At 43.2% G+C, this 21033-nt stretch overlaps 1 long non-coding RNA gene across 1 annotated transcript in view; it reads right to left on the bottom strand.

The window, feature by feature from the left end:
* LOC141049116 (uncharacterized) overlaps positions 1–20246 on the bottom strand; it is a 140368-nt gene extending 120122 nt beyond the window's left edge. Inside the window, exon 1 of the long non-coding RNA XR_012220259.1 lies at positions 19893–20246. This is a non-coding gene — a long non-coding RNA (uncharacterized lncRNA). The remainder of the gene's footprint in view (positions 1–19892) is intronic.
* Positions 20247–21033: the final 787 nt, after the last annotated feature.

Consider the following 21033-nt stretch of genomic DNA (forward strand, 5'->3'; position numbering starts at 1 on the left):
CTGTGCTGTGTTCTAAAGCTAAGTAGTTGGAGTTGTGATGTTCTGTAGTTTGCTGTTGTACATGTGTGTTTAGCCCCGGTCCCTTTTCACATTTTGTTTATACCTCCATGTCCCTATTGTTGGCTAGTGCTTTTGTATGATAGTTTTCTGTTATACTTGTTTTGTCTTTGTGTCTGGTTTACCATTCATTTCTGTCCCGTGCCTTGTGGGCGAGGGGCAGATTAGGGTATTTACAGGAGCATAATAAAGTTAAAGGTGGAGAGGCCAGAGTCTCTAAGAGTACACCTGGGACAGGGATAGTTAAGGTCCCAGCTTCAGGGACAGTTTGAGGCCCCTCTTCCTTACTGAATACCAACACAGCATGGCAAGATCCTCTTGTTCTTTCTTCTATCTTTTGAAAGATAAACAGCAACAGAAGATAAGAATTTGATGGATCCATTACTTTGGACTGAGAGAGATTCCCAACAAATATCTGGATATTTAAAATCTCCCATAATCACTATGTCATACTTTTTTGCTTACAGTCATTTCATATAAAGAGTTCATCCATATCTTCAGTCTGTCCATCTGGCATATAGTAAACACCTACAATAGTGTCCTTTTGGTTCTCTTCTCCTTATTTTTTTACCCAAACAGTACCTGTAGTGCTACCATTCTCTGAAGCTTGGATCTCTGTGGAGATATACATTTTCATAACATATAATGCAATCCCTTCTTGTTAATCCTGTTTCTAATAAATAAGTTGTAGCTTTCAAGGTTTGTATTCCAATCATGTGTGTCATTCCACCAAGTTTCAGTGATGCCTTTGACATCATATCTTTCTTCCTGTGTTATCACCTCCAATTTTTCTTGTTTGTTTCCCATGCTCTGTGAATTTCTATAGACACATTTTAGTTTGTAGTTGCTTTTTTCTTGCTCCTCTATTTTCATTCAGAATTTGTTATTTTTGCTCTTTATTATCACTTCTATTTTTTCCTGGCCGTATATCTCCCAAATTCAGGAGGTCAAAATCATTAAGAAATGACTCATTTCATAAGTGAACCTGACAGCTTTTGAAAATATGTAGAACAGTGTAATAAACCGCATTGATCCATCCCGTTTCCTGGGATTTTCTTTTTGGATCTCCATCAGAAGCGCAGAGGATCCACTTATTCCTTCCTGGCACATTTTGGCGTTGCAGAAGGATCAAACGCTTGCTTACATGTTCTCTTACAGATTATAGTTGAGTTGATCACTGAGATCCCAGCAGGAAAAAAACACTGCGTGATCATCCATTATTGGACCCTTCTAGCAAAAAGAGATTTTCCATAGTACATATTTGTCTTTAACTCCCAATTATGCTGCAGATACAACCCAGTTTTTAACCCCTTACCTACAATTGACGTAATATTCCGTCCATGTGACCATGGACCTAATTACCATGGACGGAATATTACGTCATCGCGATCAGCGGCGCCCACGTGGTGAGCGCCGCTGATCGCGGCCGAGTGTCAGCTAATTATCATAGCTGACACCCGGCACAATGTGTCAGGGGCGGTCACGGACCGCCCCCGACACGTTAACCCCTTGCACACCGCGATCAAACGCGATCGCGGTGTACCGGGGGTTAAAGGGAAGCATCGGCAGGGAGGGGGCTCCCTCCGTGCTTCCCTGAGCCCCCCACGGCAGCGCAATGTGCAGCGCTGCTGCGGGGGTCTCTTTCCCTACAGGCCCCCAGATCCAAGATGGCGACGGGGGCCTGCAGGGAGCTGACTTCCTCACTGCCTGCAAAGCGCAGGCATGAGGAAGTCTGCAGCAGTGCCTGTGACAGATCGCTGATCTGTCACAGTGATCTGTGATGTGACAGATCAGCGATCTGTCACAGGACAGTGATGTCCCACCTGGGACAAGGTAATAAAGTAAAAAAAAAAAAAAAAAAAGTGTTAAAAATAATTTAAAAAAAATCGCTAAATAAATTAGTAAAAAAAAAAAAAAATATTCCCCAATAAATCCATTTTTTCAAAATAAAAAAAACAAAAACAATAAAAGTACACATATTTGATATCGCCGCGTCCGTAATGACCTGCCCTATAAAACTGTCCCATTAGTTAACCCCTTTAGCGAACCCCTTAAAAAATAAAAATAAAAAACGAAGCAAAAAATAATGATTTATTATCATACCACCGAACAAAAAGTGCAATAACGCGCGATCAAAAAGACGCATATAAATATGCATGGTACCGCTGAAAACGTCATCTTGTCCCGCAAAAAACGAGCCACCATACAGCATCATCCGCAAAAAAATAAAAAAGTTATAGCTCGCAGAATAAAGCGATACAAAAATAATTATTTTTTATATAAAATTGTTTTCATTGCAAAAAACCGACAAAACATAAAAAAAGACCTAAATGAGGTATTGCTGTAACCGTACTGACCCGAAGAATAAAAATGCCTTATAAATTTTACCGCATGCGGAACGGTGTAAACGCACCCCCCAAAAGAAATTCATGAAACGCTGGTTTTTGTTCATTCTGTGTCCCAAAAATCGGAATAAAAAGCGATCAAAAAATGTCACGTGCCCGAAAATGGTACCAATAAAAATGTCAACTCGTCCCGCAAAAAATAAGACCTCACATGACTCGGTGGGTCAAAATATGGAAAAATTATAGCTCACAATATGTGGTGATGCAAAAACTATTTTTACAATAAAAAGCGTCTTTTAGCGTTCGACAGCCGCCAAACATAAAAACCGCCATAAATCGTAAATCAAACCCCCCGTTATCACCCCCTTAGTTAGGGAAAAATAATAAAACTAAAAGAAAATGTATTTATTTCCATTTTCCCGCTAGGGTTAGGTTAGGGTTAGGGCTAGGGTTAGGGTTAGGGCTAGGGTTAGGGTTAGGGCTAGGGTTAGGGTTAGGGCTAGGGTTAGGGCTAGGGTTAGGGCTAGGGTTAGGGTTAGGGCTAGGGCTAGGGTTAGGGTTAGGGCTAGGGTTAGGGTTAGGGCTCAGATTAGGGTTAGGGGTGTGTTGAGGTTAGGGTTGGAGTTTCCAAAATGGGGTCACTTGGGGGGTTTCCACTGTTTGGGCACATCAGGGGCTCTCCAAAGGCAACATGGCGTCTGATCTCAATTCCAGCCAATTCTGCGTTGAAAAAGTCAAATGGTGCTCCATCCCTTCCAAGCTCTGCCATGTGCCCAAACAGTGTTTTACCTCCACATGTAGGGTATCAGCCTACTCAGGACAAATTACAAAACAACTTTTGGGGTCCAATTTCTCCTGTTACCCTTAGGAAAATAAAAAATTGGGGGCAAAAATATAATTTTGCGGAAAAAAATGTTTTTTTTATTTTCACGCCCAGGCGTTATAAACTTCTGTGAAGCACTTGGGGGTTCAAAGTTCTCTCCACACATCTAGATAAGCTCCGTGGGGGGTCTAGTTTCCAAAATGGGGTCACTTGTGGGGAGTTTCAATAGTTTAGGTACATCAGGGGCTCTCCAAACGCACATGACACCCGCATACCAATCCATCAAAGTCTGCATTCCAAAACGTCACTACTTCCCTTCCGAGCCCCGACGTGTGCCCATACAGTAGTTTTCTCCCACATATGAGGTATCAGCGTACTCAGGACAAATTGGACAACAACTTTTGGGGTCCAATTTCTCCTGTTACCCTTGGGAAAATAAAAAAAATGGGGACTAAAAGATGATGTTTGTTGAAAAAATACGATATTTTTATTTTCACGCCCGGTCGTTATAAGCTTCTGTGAAGCACTGGGGGTTCAAAGTGCTCACCACACATCTAGATAAGTTCATTAGGGGGTCTAGTTTCCAAAATGGGGTCACTTGTGGGGGGTTTCCACTGTTTAGGTACATCAGGGGCTCTCCAAACGCACATGACACCCGCAGACCAATCCATCAAAGTCTGCATTCCAAAACGTCACTACTTCCCTTCCGAGCCCCGATGTGTGCCCATACAGTAGTTTTCTCCCACATATGAGGTATCAGCGTACTCAGGACAAATTGGACAACAACTTTTGGGGTCCAATTTCTCCTGTTACCCTTGGGAAAATAAAAAAATGGGGACTAAAAGATCATGTTTGTGGAAAAAATACGATTTTTTTATTTTCACGCCCGGACGTTATAAACTTCAGTGAAGCACTGGGGGGTTCAAAGTGCTCACCACACATCTAGATAAGTTCCTTGGGGGGTCTAGTTTCCAAAATGGTGTCATTTGTGGGGGGTTTCTACTGTTTTGGTACATCAGGGGCTTTCCTAACGCGACATGGTGTCCGATCTCAATTCCAGCCAAAAACGTCAAATGGCGCTGCTTCCCTTCCGAGCTCTGCCATGCGCCCAAATAGTGGTTTACACCCACATGTGGGGTATCAGCGTACTCAGGATAAATTGCACAATATCTTTTAGGGTCCTGTTACTTTTGGAAAAATAAGAATTGAGGGTGAAAAGATCATTTTTGTGGAAAAAATATGATTTTTTAATTGTACTGCTGTACGTTATAAACTTCTGTGAAGCCCTTGGGGGTTCAAAGTTCTCACCACACATCTAGATAAGTTCCTTAGGGGGTCTAGTTTCCAAAATGGTGTCATTTGTGGGGGGTTTCCACTGTTTTGGTACATCAGGGGTTTTCCAATCGCGACATGGTGTCCAATCTCAATTCTAGCCAAAAACGTCAAATGGCGCTGCTTCCCTTCCGAGCTCTGCCATGCGCCCAAATAGTGGTTTACACCCACATGTGGGGTATCAGCGTACTCAGGACAAATTGCACAATAACTTTTAGGGTCCTGTTACCCTTGGAAAAATAAAAATTGGGGGTGAAAAGATCATTTTTGTGGAAAAAATATGATTTTTTAATTGTACCGCTGTACGTTATAAACTTCTGTGAAGCCCTTGTGGGTTCAAAGTTCTCACCACATATCTAGATAAGTTCCTTGGGGGGTCTAGTTTCCAAAATGGGGTCACTTGGGGGGTTTCCACTGTTTAGGTACATCAGGGGCTCTCCAAACGCGACATGGCGTCCGATCTGAATTCCAGCCAATTTTGCATTGAAAAAGTCAAACGGCGCTCCTTCCCTACTGAGGTCTGCCATGCGCCGAAACAGTGGTTCCCCCCCACATATCAGGTATCAGCGTACTCAGGACAAATTGCACAATAACTTTTGCAGTCCAATTTCTCCTGTTACCCTTGGTAAAATAAAGAAAATTGAACCTGAAGTATTTTTTTTGTGAAAAAAAGTTAAATGTTCATTTTTTTTTTAATATTCAAAAAATTCCTGTGACGCACCTAAAGGGTTAATAAACTTCTTGAATGTGGTTTTAAGCACCTTAAGGGGTGCAGTTTTTAGAATGGTGTCACTTTTGGGTATTTTCTATCATATAGACCCCTCAAAGTGGCTTCAAATGTGAAGTGGTCCCTAAAAATAAAATGGTGTTGCAAAAATGAGAAATCGCTGGTCAATTTTTAACCCTTATAACTTCCTAACAAAAAAAAATTTTGGTTCCAAAATTGTGCTGATGAAAAGTAAACATGTGGGAAATGTTATGTATTAAGTTTTTTGTGTGCCATATCGCTGTGATTTAAGGGCATAAAAATTCAAAGTTGGAAGATTGCGAAATTTTCAAAATTTTCGCCAAATTTCCGTTTTTTTCACAAATAAACGCAAGTTATTTGAATGCAATTTTACCACTAACATGAAGTACAATATGTCACGAGAAAACAATGTCAGAATCACCGGGATCCATGAAAGCGTTCCAGAGTTATGACCTCATAAAGGTACAGTGGTCAGAATTGTAAAAATTGGCCCGGGAGTTAACGTGCAAACCACCCTTGGTAGTGAAGGGGTTAATGTCTGTTTTCCTTTTTATGATTTGAAAATTGCTTCCCAAGTATTAAACCTTATTTGTGATTACAAACTCGGTTCTCCTCCTGAGTGCACAATATTTACTTGTAAGAGCAGCAGCTTGTGATCCAAAGCTGCCGATTTTATTGTAAGAGGGGACAGGAAAATCATTTGGAGTTAAAGAGTTAAGTATTTTGATCTCCCCTGAAGTTGCATGGACTCTTTTCTGCATTTTGATGACTTAGTTCTGTTTGTTATTTATGACTTTGTGTTTTCTGTGTGGGTAGAAGAATAGACATTCCTACAGGTTGTTATGCACACAAATTTCCCACAGAAGCTCGGCTACGGCACTACAGTAGATGATTGGATTAATGGGAAAGCAAAAACAGATTCCATAGTAGAGTGATCTACTTATCGCCAACTTCTTTAAGTCAGTATGCTTTTCCCTGCCTGATTATTACATTTGGAAATAACCCATTAAATAACCCAATCAGAATTCTTTCCAGTGGGAGGAAGCAGCCAGAGGTACACGTTGGCAGCTTTCTTTTGGGTGTTTGGCAGACACTTTTTACACTAGTATACACAAATCAGGCCATCTGCCTACTGTCAGAATCAGAGTTGTTTTATGAAAGCAACATATGGACAGTTTACAGAGGGATAAAAATGGGTTTTCTAACCACAGAACTACAGTGAAACAAAAGACTAAATGCAATCACAACATTATTTTTTTAAGTAGCCATGCAGCAAATATTTCTATGTGAATAGTGCATTAAGCCTACGAAGAGTTTAAAGACTAACCTTAATATAATATCACATTAAATGATCAGTGAGAGTTGTGATGCAGTAACCTCTGTTACAGCTAGGAGGCGCTGTGTGTGCACTTCAGGATGCGCTTGGAGGCATAATTATGATGGTGAATTAGGACTGGCATTATTGTAAATGGACGGCATGTGTCGCAGAGGTTCTCTGCGCTATAAGCCCAAAATGATATGGTTATGCTGGGACTTATAGTTCCACAAGTGTTTGTTGTGTTTACTTATAAGGGTTAGCCAGAGAGCTGGTCGGGAATTGACTAACCACACATGCACCGCCCATCCATGGGGTGGCTACAACCATATAATGTGACTGAGGTCTGGTCAAATGGTCAGAGAGTGTGTGTACCTGAATGGTTCAGGGTGCAAGGTCCTGGAAGGTCTGTGTTGGATGATCCTGGGAGAAGGATCGGATTCCTGGAGCACGTGGTGAGACCTTGGACCTGGTGGCCTGGGTGTTGGACAAATGTCCTGAATAGCACCCAGACAAGCCACGTGTGTTTGCGGTGTCTGTGAAGGCACTGCATTTGGGGGAGCTACCTCCCATCTGAGGATCTGGACTGTTGGTAATGCACTGGGCGCAAAGACGGTGATCCCAGTTCGGCAGCTTCCCCAGGAACCAGGACTGACAGTGTCACGCTTACCGCCGGTCCCGCTCTCGCTGGTCCCGCTCCTGCTGCCTCCACCGCGGTCACGGCTCCTGCCTCTGCCTTCGCTCATGGGTCCGTGCTGCCCGCGACCCCCTGGCGCACCCGCCGCTCCCACCTGCTCTTCTGCTTCCTGCCCGCGGTCAGCCTCAGTGCTCCGTCAGGTGCGCATGCGCACCTCGCACCATTGATTACAGCACAGGCTGGACCGCTCTATCTCACTGCCCCCGTGACCCTGGAGGACCCTGACCCGGAAGTCCTGCTCCACTTCTTATATAAGGTAGCTTCGCCTCCTGATCGCTGTCTGATTATCAATTGTGTCACTGATTCTCGGGTCCACCTTCTCCTGCGTATCCCCTGCCTAGCGCCCTGCCTTGTGCCTGTAGCCTGTCTTGTCTCTCCAGCTGACCTCCTTTGTCTTTCCTTCCAGAGCACGCCGTTCCCAGACCGTTCCTGCCTGCTCCTGTGTCTCCTGCCCTCTCCTCCTTCCTATTCCGCAGCAGTCCCTCCTGTGATCGCCAGTCTTCCCTGTCCACCTTCCATCCTGGTGTCTGTCTAACTACTCCTCCAGCTGTCCCCAGGTATCAGCTTCCATGGCGATAGTCTCCTCCGGGCCTGCCCCTAACGCTCCATGTATAGGGGGTGGTACACCTGGCCCGCTCGCCCGGGGGCAGGTTCGTCGTCGCGGCCCTGTGGGTTCACCCTTGGAGACTACCTAGCCTCACAGACAGGAGGTCAGTCTGTGGGGCATGGGGAAAGAACTGTGTGCACTGGCAAAAGTCCGTTATTGAACTGTGTGGTCACCCGGTGACTGGAGAAAGTGTCAGGCGTGACTAGTGAATGCTTGGTAAAGCTTATATGATAAAGTAATGGACTATGTGTAAGACGATGATGTGCAACCTGGCTTACGGCACGGTTTATGGCGCTTAAATAAACTGTATGGACTGTTTTGTGTAAAAAAACCCGTGCCTGACTACGTTAATCCACTGCCAAGCGAGTGTTCCCCAACACACATAGTAGGCGCTACGTCACAGAGTGTATCAATGAGAAATGCAGGAAAAACTTTTATTTGTTTTTTTCTTCAATAACTCCAGTTTCACCTTTTCTTATTCCATAGGACTTTGTTATAACCAAACTATTTTGAGAAGATGTAAATCTACATCTCATACATATAGAGAAAAAGAGAGGCACATTGTCTTTCATGGCTATTATGTGAACATTTTCCATTGCAAAGATTTTTTATCCATTTTTTTGCTATACAGTAAATAATATTTCATTATTTTATTCCTTGTGTCACTCTTTTTCTCCATATTTGTGGAGTGGACTGTGTCCTGCAGCATTGGCACTGTGGATGAGCGAGTACTAAAAAGATTGTATGCACATTACTGGAACCAGATGCTCGTTTTGAGGAACGAGTATAATGGGAGTCAATGGGAAATCCAAGAATTTTTCCGGCAGACCCTAGAAGGGACTCTGGGGGGGCAGTGAAAATGTTTAAATGAGTGGAAAAATTGCTGAATGGAAGGATAACAGGGTTGTGAAGACCTCTGGAAGCATCTCTGACTCCCAGATTCCTGCTGATAACAATGGTGTCCCACTTGGTGCACTCCACTTTAAGGACTGATAATAAAACATTCAAAATCAACAAGAAATTGAAGTTTACAAGAACAAAAATGTTAAGAAACATTCCTTCCTGGAAATGACTTGTATACAAGGTAAAATTTTAAAAGGATTTTAAAAAAATTATTTAAGTAAGCCAATATTGATATTTATTAGTTTTTTAATTAAAAAAACTGGACATAAAGGAGGGCCTCATATGCAATATGTTCAAATTGTCATGTAGTGGTACTCCTAGATTCAAACCAAAGCCTCTGAAAAATTACAAGCAGCGTCATCCATACATCATTAAAGGCACCAACTGTAGTACCTCATTCAAATATTGTGATCAAAGTGTAGTTGTGGTACTTCTACACTCATAAAAGCTCTGCACATAGAGCAAAGCCAGAAAAAAATTATAAGGACAGTCATTCAAACACCCTTGAAGGCACCAAATGGAGTGCCTGATAAAAAAAATTCAGAAAGTGTAGTTGTGGCACTTTTACACTCATAACAGCTTTGCACGCAGTGCAAAACCAGAAAAAAATATAAGAAGGGTCATCCAGTCATCCAAAAACCATTGAAGGCAACAACTGGTGGGCCTCATTCAAATATTTTGAAAGTGTAGTTGATGTACTCCTACACTTATAAAGCCTGGAAAAATTTATGGAGAGGGTAATACAGTAATCCTCTTCAGGTGTCCGCTTCCTCTTCTCCTTCCTCATTAGGCTTCTTGGAGCCCGATTCCCTGGTGCCTGGGCTGTAAGTGACCTAGCTTTGGGTATTCTCGGAGCACCAAAAATGTAGTAACTCCAAGGACAGTAAAATCTCTGGGAACGGGAACCCTGTCTCGAGCCACCTTGGGGAGCCTCTCCCAGGCCTGTTCATTTCCCAAGACGGGTTCATCCTGCTCCCTCCTTTCTCAGATCACACCCACCTCATACCAGTGATGTTGCACCTCCATTTTGAAGTACGTGACCTTGTTTCCAGCCATCAGCTCTTGCAACCTTCGAGCAAATGTTCCAGCTCTACTGCTTGCAGGTTGAACAAGATGTGATGACGTGTCCCATACTCCTCTATGGACCTCTATCTCCACTGCCAGTCATACTTAATGACCTCCCCCCGGATGCCAGCTAGCATGTCTCCAGTCCTGGTCCTGGCTTGCCTCCTTCTCTCTTCCGACCAGCCTAAGCCCCGCAGTCCTCTCAACTGTTGCTGGATTCTGGCTCTCCCATCCGCAGTCTGTAATGAACCTCAGCGGTGAAGACTGTGACCTGTGTTCAGGCCATGGTGGTTCGGGGAAAGTGACCGGTTCCAGACCACAGGCTTCTGCCACCTCTGCTGTTGCGCCAGCTTCGTCTGGCTCCGATATTCCTTCGGTCACTCCCTTGAGAGCGGGATTCTGCCATCTTTGTTGAAGTGTCACCCACTAATTAAGTTACACTGTATGAATTACTAATTCAATCCCCAAACATTTTTTAACTGCTTTTTGGAGATTCAAATACCACCGAAATGTAACCTAAAGGACGCAATAATCTATGGATGACTAAATGAAACCAGAAAAATGTTGGAACCTTTTTTTGGAGTATTATATACCATGAAAATGTAAAACAAAGCATGTAATACTCTATGGATGATTAATTGAATCCATTAAAAGGTTGGACCTCTTTTTTGGACTGTTATATACACCAAAATGTAAAGCAAAGAACATAATACACTATGGTTGACAAACTCAATCCAGAAACTCTTTTAAATGCTTTTTCGGAGTGATATTGACTGTTCACTCCCCTGTCTCCTGCACACCCACACCATGCACTTCATTGAGATGTTGATATCATCTAAGGTGGATTAAAGGAGTTTCAACAAGAAAGACCGGGTGAGTGCTCCATTTCTTTTCTTCTTGTTTGTGCAATATACCATTACTCTATGTGTAAGCATCACCCACAAGAGGTCTTTGATACTAAAAGAGTGAGGTATCACTTGAAGTGAATGAAGCATAGTCATCAGCCTATATATTTGGTGCCTAATCTTCTAAGAGGACATAAATGCAGAAAATCTGATACAAACAGCAAAGAGCAAGATTAGCCTCTACAAGGACTGTTCGTATGATGGTTCAGCATCAGCACCAATATCAACACTACAGGACACTGCTCTCCCTCCAATCAGGACTGTCCCTAAGCTGTGCAATGGCGCCAGTAGTTGTATAACCTCTGATGAGATAATGCAGAAAGCCAATCACAGTAATGCAAATTCCAAGTTATTGTCTGTGTAACAGGCATCAAATGTACGGGGCTGGGATTCAAGCTTCAAATTCAAGCACCAGCCAATGCTCAATGAGTGCCGAGCACATCCGAGCACCCAGATACTCGAGTGATATCCGAGTATCACCGAGCTCGTTCGCTCATCACTAATTGGCATACCCACTAAACCAGGAAACACTATATGGACTTCATATCAAGTCCTCTGTACATCTTTTATGTGTAAATATACATAATTGTAAGAAAAATAAAGTACAGTAAATCCTTTGTAATGACTTATATTTCTGCTTGGATGTCTGTAATGTATTCTGGTTGTTATCTTAATCACAATAATAGGCAAATAGTTATACCGTTCATGTCCTTTATTGAGCACGTTGTGTAAACATTCAAAGTGCTAGGATAAAAAGTATAGTAAGTGAAGTCAGCTGTAATGAGTATATTTGGAGGAAGAAGAACAATGCACTGCATCAATAAAGCATCAATTCTAACTTGGCAGCATGGTAAAGGGAGCATAATGGCTTCTGGTTGCTTTGCCGTTTTTCAAGTCCTGGATGGGTAGTGGTCATTGACGGAAACATGGATTGAAAGGTGTATCAAAATATTTTACAGGTGAATATTAGAGCAGCGTCAAGAAACTTTGGCTAAAATTGGAAATGAACAAGCCAAATTCCTAACTCTAAAGGGGTTTTCAGAAAATCTCCTTGGAAGCTGTTAGTTGTTTTTTTTTTTAAACATAATGTTCCTTACTAACCCTCCCCAGGTCCAGCACTGAGGGCTTCTTCCGGTGACTATTACTGTCTGCACTGATGTCATGTTGAACCAACCATTGACTTTAGCGGCTCTGAGCGCTCTGGGCATTAACCCGAGGAGAGCCACTGAGCTCAGCTTCTGGCTGCAGCAATAATACCATGCATTGGAAGCAGTGGCACAGAATCAGCGCTGGAACAGGGGAAGATTAGCAAAGCACAGTTTTGTTTTGTTTTTTAACAAACTGGAGGAAAGGGTTTTCCGAAACTTGAACATGACTTTAACCCTTGTTAGATGATGTTGTGTTACGAGAAGGGGGCTGTGCTCGCAAGGCATTCCAGAAATATATCTGCACACATTTGCAAGCAGCAATGGATGAGAATTCCTCCTAAACAGGGAAATCTTATTTGAAGCTACAGAAAGTATTTATTGGAGGTGATTTACCCTAAAGTGGAAAATTAAGTTATAAAATCTCTTTTTCATTTTCCTCCCTGCTGTGTGTATCTCTTCTCAGCGTGCTGAATGACAATCCCTACAGGTACTGTAATAACGTCCATCATTTTTTTGTCACAGCATGAGAACTCAGAAATCACTAACTACAACGCTGGATGGTTGTGTACAGTGATAATGTTCCTAGTTTAGCTTGAAATGCACTTTTTTGGTGACACATTCATACACTACATTGATTAGATACTCAAGGATTTCAGTGGTCATACTTCCCGCAGACAGTCCCAGCTGGTGACTCGAATTTATCTGGATCCTAGCAGCATATTACAACTCGACTTCATGATTTCATGCAATTTGGACCTTAAAAGGTCTTTTGTCAGATTATTTTTCTGCTGGTTGAAGGAAAAACTAATTGTGTAGGCACGCAGGAAAAAAGAAATGTCAGAAAATGTACCCAAAGGACACGTATTATACACATGAAGGATTGACGTTGCATGTATTTTATGACAAGATTCAAGACATACTGTACACTCAGATTTCTGTCGCTAATGGTCTATTGGTCTGTGTACTGATGATCTGCTTAAGGATTTCCCCCATTGTCAATTGATTAGCAATGCGAGTAGCATGCCAGTTGCTTCTGCAGCTTTCTGCCAGCTGCCAGAAAAATTGAGATTCCGGTTTGGCCTTTATCCTAATGTCATGTGACAAGGCTCATCAAAGGGTCAATATTGACTTTTAGGATTGCTCCTTCCAATAGGTGGCGCTAGAGTTCAAGTCCTCTTCCTCCCTGAAGAGACAATTCACATATTTGACAGCTAAACACACAGCATCAGAGGTGCAACCTGTGCAGCCGCAGAGGAGCCAAGGAGGTAATGGGGCCACTACCACCTCCAAAGCAGACACAAACACATGGGCCATGCACACAGTGAACAAGTCTGCATGACAGTGTTCTTGTTTTTGCAAGATTGGGGAGGTTTCCACCCCTCCCTTATGGGCCATGCTCACAAAAGTCGTCTTCCATAGCGTGTCCACATCGGACATTACCTGCCTGAATCCTGTTCATACAGATACTATACACATGATCAGGTTTTTAAATACATCAGTTGGGGACTGCTCTGAGATGGGTACACCTTCACGTTTGGTAGAGCGGCTTAGTATACATTTTTTGCAAAAAACCTATCAACCAAATACTCTGTTTTATTATCATCTTTTTACTAGCACTTGCCGTTTACTGTTACTTTTTTTATAACAAAGTATTTTTATACGTTTGTTTCACTGTGTTTTTATGTGTTTCACCTCCAAAGCAGGAGGAATTATACAAAATTATGAGCTATTGGATTGCAAAGGGCCCATATGCTATTCTTACAGGGGGGGCTTTTCCGTCTGTGTCCGCCACTGCACAGCATTAAGAAATACGGGAAAATAAAGAGATGAATACTTGAGTATGCCACGGACACAAGTGATGCTTGTTCTGTGTGATTTCTCTATTACGGTTATGTCACGGCCTTTGACCATTAGTTTCCATTTGCTAATTTAACCTTGTGTTAGAAAGGAAAATTACTTAATTATGAAAATTTTGCTTGCTGGGCTCTGGGTTGTAATTCAGAAGCTCACATGGTGATGAGAAAAACTTGAGAACACCAGAAGTTCCACGCTCTGAACTTTGCTAGGCAATGATTAGTACCCTTCAATGCCTCCCAGGAAGCCACTATAATGGGAAGATTGAAGCTATTGTGTAAGCTGCATACTGAAGAAATGTGTGAAACTAATTACAAGGACCTGTAAGACTTACTATTTTCTTGGAATACATTTTTATGGTTACGTGCAACAGCTGACTGGAGAAAAATTAATAGAATTCCATGCAGAGAAATTTTTTAGATGTGGAAGCAATATACAACAGAATCAAGGCTCGAGTTGTCAGGAACACCGCACTGTACTTGCTCACTGAGCCAGTGCGCGTGTCCTGAGTGTCAGCGCCGGCGTGCAGCCTCCGCTGAGCAGTGACTCACCCGCAATGTAGGGGTACCGGGGTCAGGTACAGCCAGAAAGTACCGATGCACAGGACCTGTGGATGCTGAAGTTTAGGAAGCCAGCATAGGACCTATGGTCATGTGAATGGTCATGTGACTGCAAGGGGGCGGGGCTTAGCGTCATGCACACAGAGAGGGACGAGAACTCAGAGTCCAAGCAAAGCAGAAGTTATGCACAGAACAGACCAGCGAGGTACAGGAGAGATAAACAGATGGGAGGTCAGACAAAGCCAAAGGTCATACACAGGATCACAGTACAGTACCAGGGAGGAGACAGAGCGGATAATCAGGGCCAAGCAGAGATCAAAACCAAACAGATATATAAGGTACCAGGCAGAATCCAAAGCGATATCCAGGGAACAGGCCGAGTCATACACAGAGAATCAAGTAACCAGAAACAGCACAAACACACTCAGGGGTCACCACACAATGCCAAGGGCGAAAGTATAACTGACAGGGATGGGAGCGTCCTGAGGCTATAAGAAGCCTCCCCCAGAACCAGGGAGAGGCCACAATCATAGCCCCAGGTGTGCAGGTAAGCCTGCACCGGGATCACAACCTTTAGCCCCAGAAATGCCAGTCATCAGCACTGGTTCCAAACATTAACCCCACGTGCGCGAGTCAAACCCGCACTGAGATCATGACACGAGTTATACGATTTCAACAGAATGGAGATTTATCAAGCTAAGCAAAAAAAAAAAAAAAAATTTCTTTGATAACTTGCTCCTTATTTTCTATTTCTTTTAGGTACTTCTCCCTCTGTTTCTGATAAGGGGGTATGGACTCACTGGAAAGGATGATGTCGAAGGAGAAATGGGTGTGATCTAACATATGGCCCGGGGCGTCAAAAATGTGCCAAAATTGTGGTACAAATTTCTGGCACAAAGTAAGCCAACTAATAGGTGATGTAAACTAGACAGTCTGAAAATATTGCGGATTTATCAAACAGCATGTCCGCAAATCACGGAGACATGTCTGGTTTTGACCTGACTCGTGGATCAAAACTACTCATGCAAGTGTATGGGTCCATAAAATCACTGATAGCACACAGATGTCATTCGTGTCCATGCCATGTGTCCATTTTTAATATTTAAGGGGTAATGTTTCTCCTTGAGGGGAGAGTGACATGGCAAGATTGGCATTCCAAGGTGCAGAGATTTTTGAGAAGCAATGCTCCTCTTGGAAATATGCAAATTGTCTCTTCAGAGAGGAAGAGGACTAGAAGTCTAGTGCCACCTATGAGAAGTAGCAATCCCAAAAGTCAATATCGACTCTATAACGAGCCTTGTCACATGACTTAGGCTTTTATCCTGAGTCATGTGGCAAGGCTCGTTAGAGAGTCGATATTGACTTTTAGTATTGATGCTTCCTATAGGTGGCATTAGAGATCTCCTCCTCTTCCTCTCTGAAGAGACAATTTGCGTTTTTCTATATTGTAATGGGTTGAAGAAGCTTTTCATGTTTTTTTTGGCGTATTAGAAAATTGACAATAAACAATGATAAACAGTAATGAAATTTGGTCCAAGATTTTATGTATGAGAAAATCATTGACATCTGAATGAGCCCAAGGTTGGACTTACACATTTCTACGCCGAGGGCCAAAAGCACATAATTTTGCGCACCCGACGACCCTCAAAAAGTTGTTTAGAAATGTATTGATTTGAAAGTTGTAATGCCCAATAAAATGAACTTCACCATCACGTGTCTCATGAAATTGCATATAAATCAAACTATTCTCTCAGTATTATTAAGAATTTTACTAGTTTTTGAAGAACTTGGGCAGCTTCCAAAACGTCAATTTCCATGTTTTGCACATATAGTACTTGTTCACTTGATGTAATCTGATCAGCACCGTTCCCAAAAACTGTGCTATGACTCCGTTTCAAGTCTTCAGAAGCTAGAGGTATACCCTAAGATGAGCTTGAGTTCCTGATTTTTGGGATTTGTCACTTTCGTGGTACTTCAGATCATCTTTGATGGCAGTAGATATGTAGACGTCAAGCGATATGAGCGGAATGAATCACCATTGTAACGCCAAATCTGGAATTTTCCTATAACGTGTAGTTTAAGCTGAGTGTGTGAGAAAGAAATAACAAATTCTTTTTCCCTGTGACTAGGAATGACAACGCAAGCTGTAGAGATAGGCAATGTATACGACCTCTCTATTTATTTAATGCACCTGGATGTAAATTTAAAAAACAGCATTTTATACGGTCTTAAAAAAATAAAACTGAAAAATTTGTAAATATTTAATTTTTATTTCTTCTGTATATATGCCGAATGACTACTGCGCCATAGGCCATGAACCATGTTGGCCTTATGTCAAATCCAATCCTTGAACGAGCCTTAAATTTGGTGCTTTACTGCAAAGATTTAAAAAGTCTTCACAGCTGTTGGCTTACAAGGTCTATTATTATGCCTAAAGAAAGAACACCGTGAGCACAACTCAAGATGGTGCTAAGGTTAGGTTCCCAAACCGTTAAAGCAACAAATATGAACCTAGCACTCAACTTAAAGGTATTTGTAAGGCAGTTTATTGTAGTACATGAAAAAAGACGTTTCGGTCAATGTGACCTTCTTCATTGAGGAGAATGATCCCTCTAAGGTAATGAGCTTGTCAGTATATAGGAGAGGGGCAAACGTGCCTCCAGATGCGATGGGATGGCCGGTGGACACCGCATCTGGAGGCACGTTTGCCCCTCCTATATACTGACAAGCTCATTACCTTAGAGAGATCATTCTCCTCAATGCCTAAAGCACCATCGTCCTTTCTGATAGATGCCTATAAGCTCTACACAATCTATATACCACACGTAACTGAAGAAGGTCACATTGACCGAAACGTCTTTTTTCGTGTACTACAATAAGCCGCCTTACAAATACCTTTAAGTTGAGTGCTAGGTTCATATTTGTTGTATTATTATGCCTAAAACATGGTTTCTGGAGATAGGGAAGACGTTTTTTGGGTTTTCAACCCAACCCCAAAACAGAATTATTTGTTTCTCTACTGCAGAGGCTCCCTGTTTGCCTGACATGTGGTATTGGTGTGCCATTCCAAAAGCTTCCCTGCACCTACAATATACAAGTATTGTCTAAATAGAAACATAAATGACTAAGTAAGGCTGGTTTGACATTTGCGTATATGTGCGCAGCATTTGATCCGCATAGACCAGCATGCATCATACGTACATATATTTAACATGGTGTACGCAGGGACATGCATACGCATGCGTCGTTTCGCAGTGTGCGGCAGGGTGCGGAGAATGCAACATGTAGCATTTTTTGAGGCGTCAAAAATCTGTCAAATATGTGCAGGCATGCGTATATGGATGAGTGCGTCAAAAAAGCATTACTGCCTATGGGACCGCATTGGTACGCAAGGACATGCGTACGCATACATTCGATACGCATGCGTTCTTCAAAATGTAAATAGAAATCCCATGAGACATGCCCATTTCTGTCTCATGTCATATCGAACACGTGCGCATAAACAAGGTAAACGCGTGCAAAAATGGATAAAAAAAGCATGCACACGCAGCGTTTTTTCGTCATGAGTAAGATGATGAGCATGAAAACTCTGCGTAAACATTTGCATGCGCTTTGACATGCGCATGCGGATGATACGCTGCGGACTCAAACGCTAATGTGAACCTAGCCTAACAAGTTTCATACCTGTTCTGTATTTTTAAACAGATGAATTTCACCCGCTTAAAAATTGTCAACGTGCCTAGTCCATGTACCATCGCCAAGTAGACATTTGGTGCTTACAACAACATGAGACAGAAACATAATTGTTTGTTTGCTTTCCTGTTTCTAGCTGTAAACAGTTGCTTTTACTTTTTCAGCTAACATGTGATTACATGTTTAGTAAGAACTGTATGTATATAATTGATATGTATGGAACAGCTATGGTATGTTATACAGGAAGGCTTATCATCGTTTCTTAGAAAGTTTGATTTTTGCCAAAAGATATTTTCCATATTTTAAATAGAAAAAACCTTGCTATTAAAAAGGCTGACCCCCTATGATTACATCATTGACCTCATGGTAACCTCCCATTTTGGAAAGTAATTGTAATGCAGATGCAGTGCAGTATAGCACAACTTCCACCAGGGGGTGCTGGTGAGGGAAGAGAGGTTGCACACACACACACAGCGTAGCAACACTGAGCAGCAGCACAGGTGTCACAGGTAATGAATGAGTGGTCAGTCAAGCCAAGTCATACACTGTCAGGAGCAAAATACCAACGGTCACAGCAATACACGTAGTCAGAGACAAGCCAGAAGGCAGCTTAGCGGAAAAGTGGTATCCGAAAAGTGACACGTAAGACATAGTCGGGGTACAAGCCAGTGAGTCAAATCCAGTCAGGGAACACGGTATCAGGGACGGAAAACAAGAGGCGGAGTTCAGAGATCAGGGCGAGTCATACACTGTAAGGAAACCCCAGACGCACACTAAGTCAGGTATACGGGTCAGCGGCTCTAGTCTGGAAGCATGAACTATAGCTGATGCTGGCTAGCAGGCTGCAGAGGACTGAAATAGCCCAGCCAGCTCCAAAACTAGGCAGATGAGATTAACCTCCTCATGACCAGTCAAGAGAGAAGATAGCAGAAAACAAACCCTGGACTGGATCATGACAGTAATAAGTAGTAACACCCCAGCAATGATAGCATCTTGCTTGTTACATCATAACTTTGGTGTATCATCATATGCACTATTGCACTACAGTGAATTCAACATGCCCTTTACCACTGGTACCAAGATCTTAAATGGGACTTGTCGATCAGTGTCACTGACAATGCTCATTAGGATATTACAACCTTTTTTGACAACACGTATACGCTTGTGTCCTGTGACATGCTGCCAGTAGATGCTATGAAACTCTGAAGAAGATGCTTGCTCCTGTGTACAGGCATCTTGGATGTGATGTCACCACACATCGTGAGACCTAAAATGGGTCTTTGGTGGGAGCATTGGATCAAAGTTTATGTGGTCTCTCAAGGTACACTAGTATACATCAATAACTCAACTCTTGGCCCTCCTATCTGAACAGTCCTTTGAATGCTCATGCAAGGTCACAGTGCACATTATGATGTTATGACGTTGTGATCTGAAGAGCACTTGTGCAGAACCATCCTAGACCTCATCAGAGCAAGAAGTTCCAACCTAATAAGAAGAGGTGCGAGGATTCCGTATTCAGCACTGGTGATAAGAAGATGCGCAGAGCACTGGACGGGGAATTATGAGGAGTGGATAGGGTAGTGTGGTGAGTGTAAGTATTTTTATGTGTTACTGTCATGCCCGCCAAGTCTGATTTGCCGCATGACCCCTGGAGCGGTGTGCACGCGCACCTCATGACTGATGTGCTGCAAGATCCCTGGAGCAATGTGCACGCGCACTGAACTGTCATGTCCGCCATGTCGGGTATGCCGCATGACTCCTAGAGCAGTGTGCACACGCACCGAACTATCCTGCCCGTTATGTCATGCTGCAAGATCCCTAGAGCAGTGTGCACACTCACCTCATGACTGTTGTGCTGCAAGATGCCAGGAGCAGTGTGCACTCGTGCCTCATCTCATGGCTGTACGCCGTTGCAAGGTAACCATCCGTCTCTGCTCTGCCTCCAGCGATCATCTCTGTGTTCCTGGAGACCCTGATCATGTGACCTTTCCTATGGTCCAGCACTGTCTGATGCAGCAGTCCTCTCTGTATTCCTGGAGCCCCTGATCATGTGACCTTTCTTATGTTCTAGCACTGTCTGACCCAGCTAACCTCTCAGTGTTTCTGGAGCCCCTGATCATGTGACCTTCTCTATGGTCCAGCCCAGTCTGATCTAGCAATGCTCTCTATGATCCTGGAGGAACTGAACCGGAAGTCCTTCTCTGGTCCTGACCCGGAAGTGCAGGTGCTATGGTGCTATATCAGACCGCCCCTTCCTATGGTTGGGGCCTGAGCATCAAGTTGCTTCCCTGCATGGCTGCTTGGTCTGCTGGGTCGCTCCCTGTATTCTGCGCCCCTGCACTCTGCCCTGTAGTGCGTCTCTGCACACGCTCTGTGCTTGTACTCTGCCTCTTGTCCCGTGCCTTGTCTTGTGTTTGTCCTTTGTGCCATGTTTTGTCCTTGTTATGCTTTGCCTTGTAGTCCTTCCTGTGTTCTCTGCCTTACCTCCATTGCCATGTCTTGCCTTTGCTATGCTTTGCCTTGTAGTCCTTCCTGTGTTCTCTGCCTTGCCTGCTTTGCCATGTCTTGCCTTTGCTATGCTTTTCCTTGTTGTCCTTCCTATGTTCTCTATCTTTGCTTGTTCTTCTTTGCTCTGACCTATGGTGCTCTGTGGTGCCTCCTGGCACATGCACCATTCCTCCTCTCTTACCTATGGTGCTCTGTGGTGCCTCCTGGCACACGCACCAATCCTCCTCTCTTACCTATGGTGTTCTGTTGTGCCTCCTGGCACATGCACCATTCCTGCTCTCTGACCTTTTGTGCTCTCTTGCACATTTCGGGGCTAGTCTCAAGGTTTCCCCTTGACCCGGCTCTGGGTTTTGGCCTACGCTCTGCTGCTAGCTCTGTTCTCGCTCTGACCTGACTCTGTGTTTCTGCCTACGCTCTGCTCCTTGCCCTGTACCTTGTCTTACCTTGTTTCTCACCTTGCTTTGCCTTGTTTC

Source organism: Dendrobates tinctorius, unplaced genomic scaffold (genome assembly GCF_039654945.1).
Source record: "Dendrobates tinctorius isolate UK_male_01 unplaced genomic scaffold, ASM3965494v1 ptg000143l, whole genome shotgun sequence".
NCBI lineage: Eukaryota > Metazoa > Chordata > Amphibia > Anura > Dendrobatidae > Dendrobates > Dendrobates tinctorius.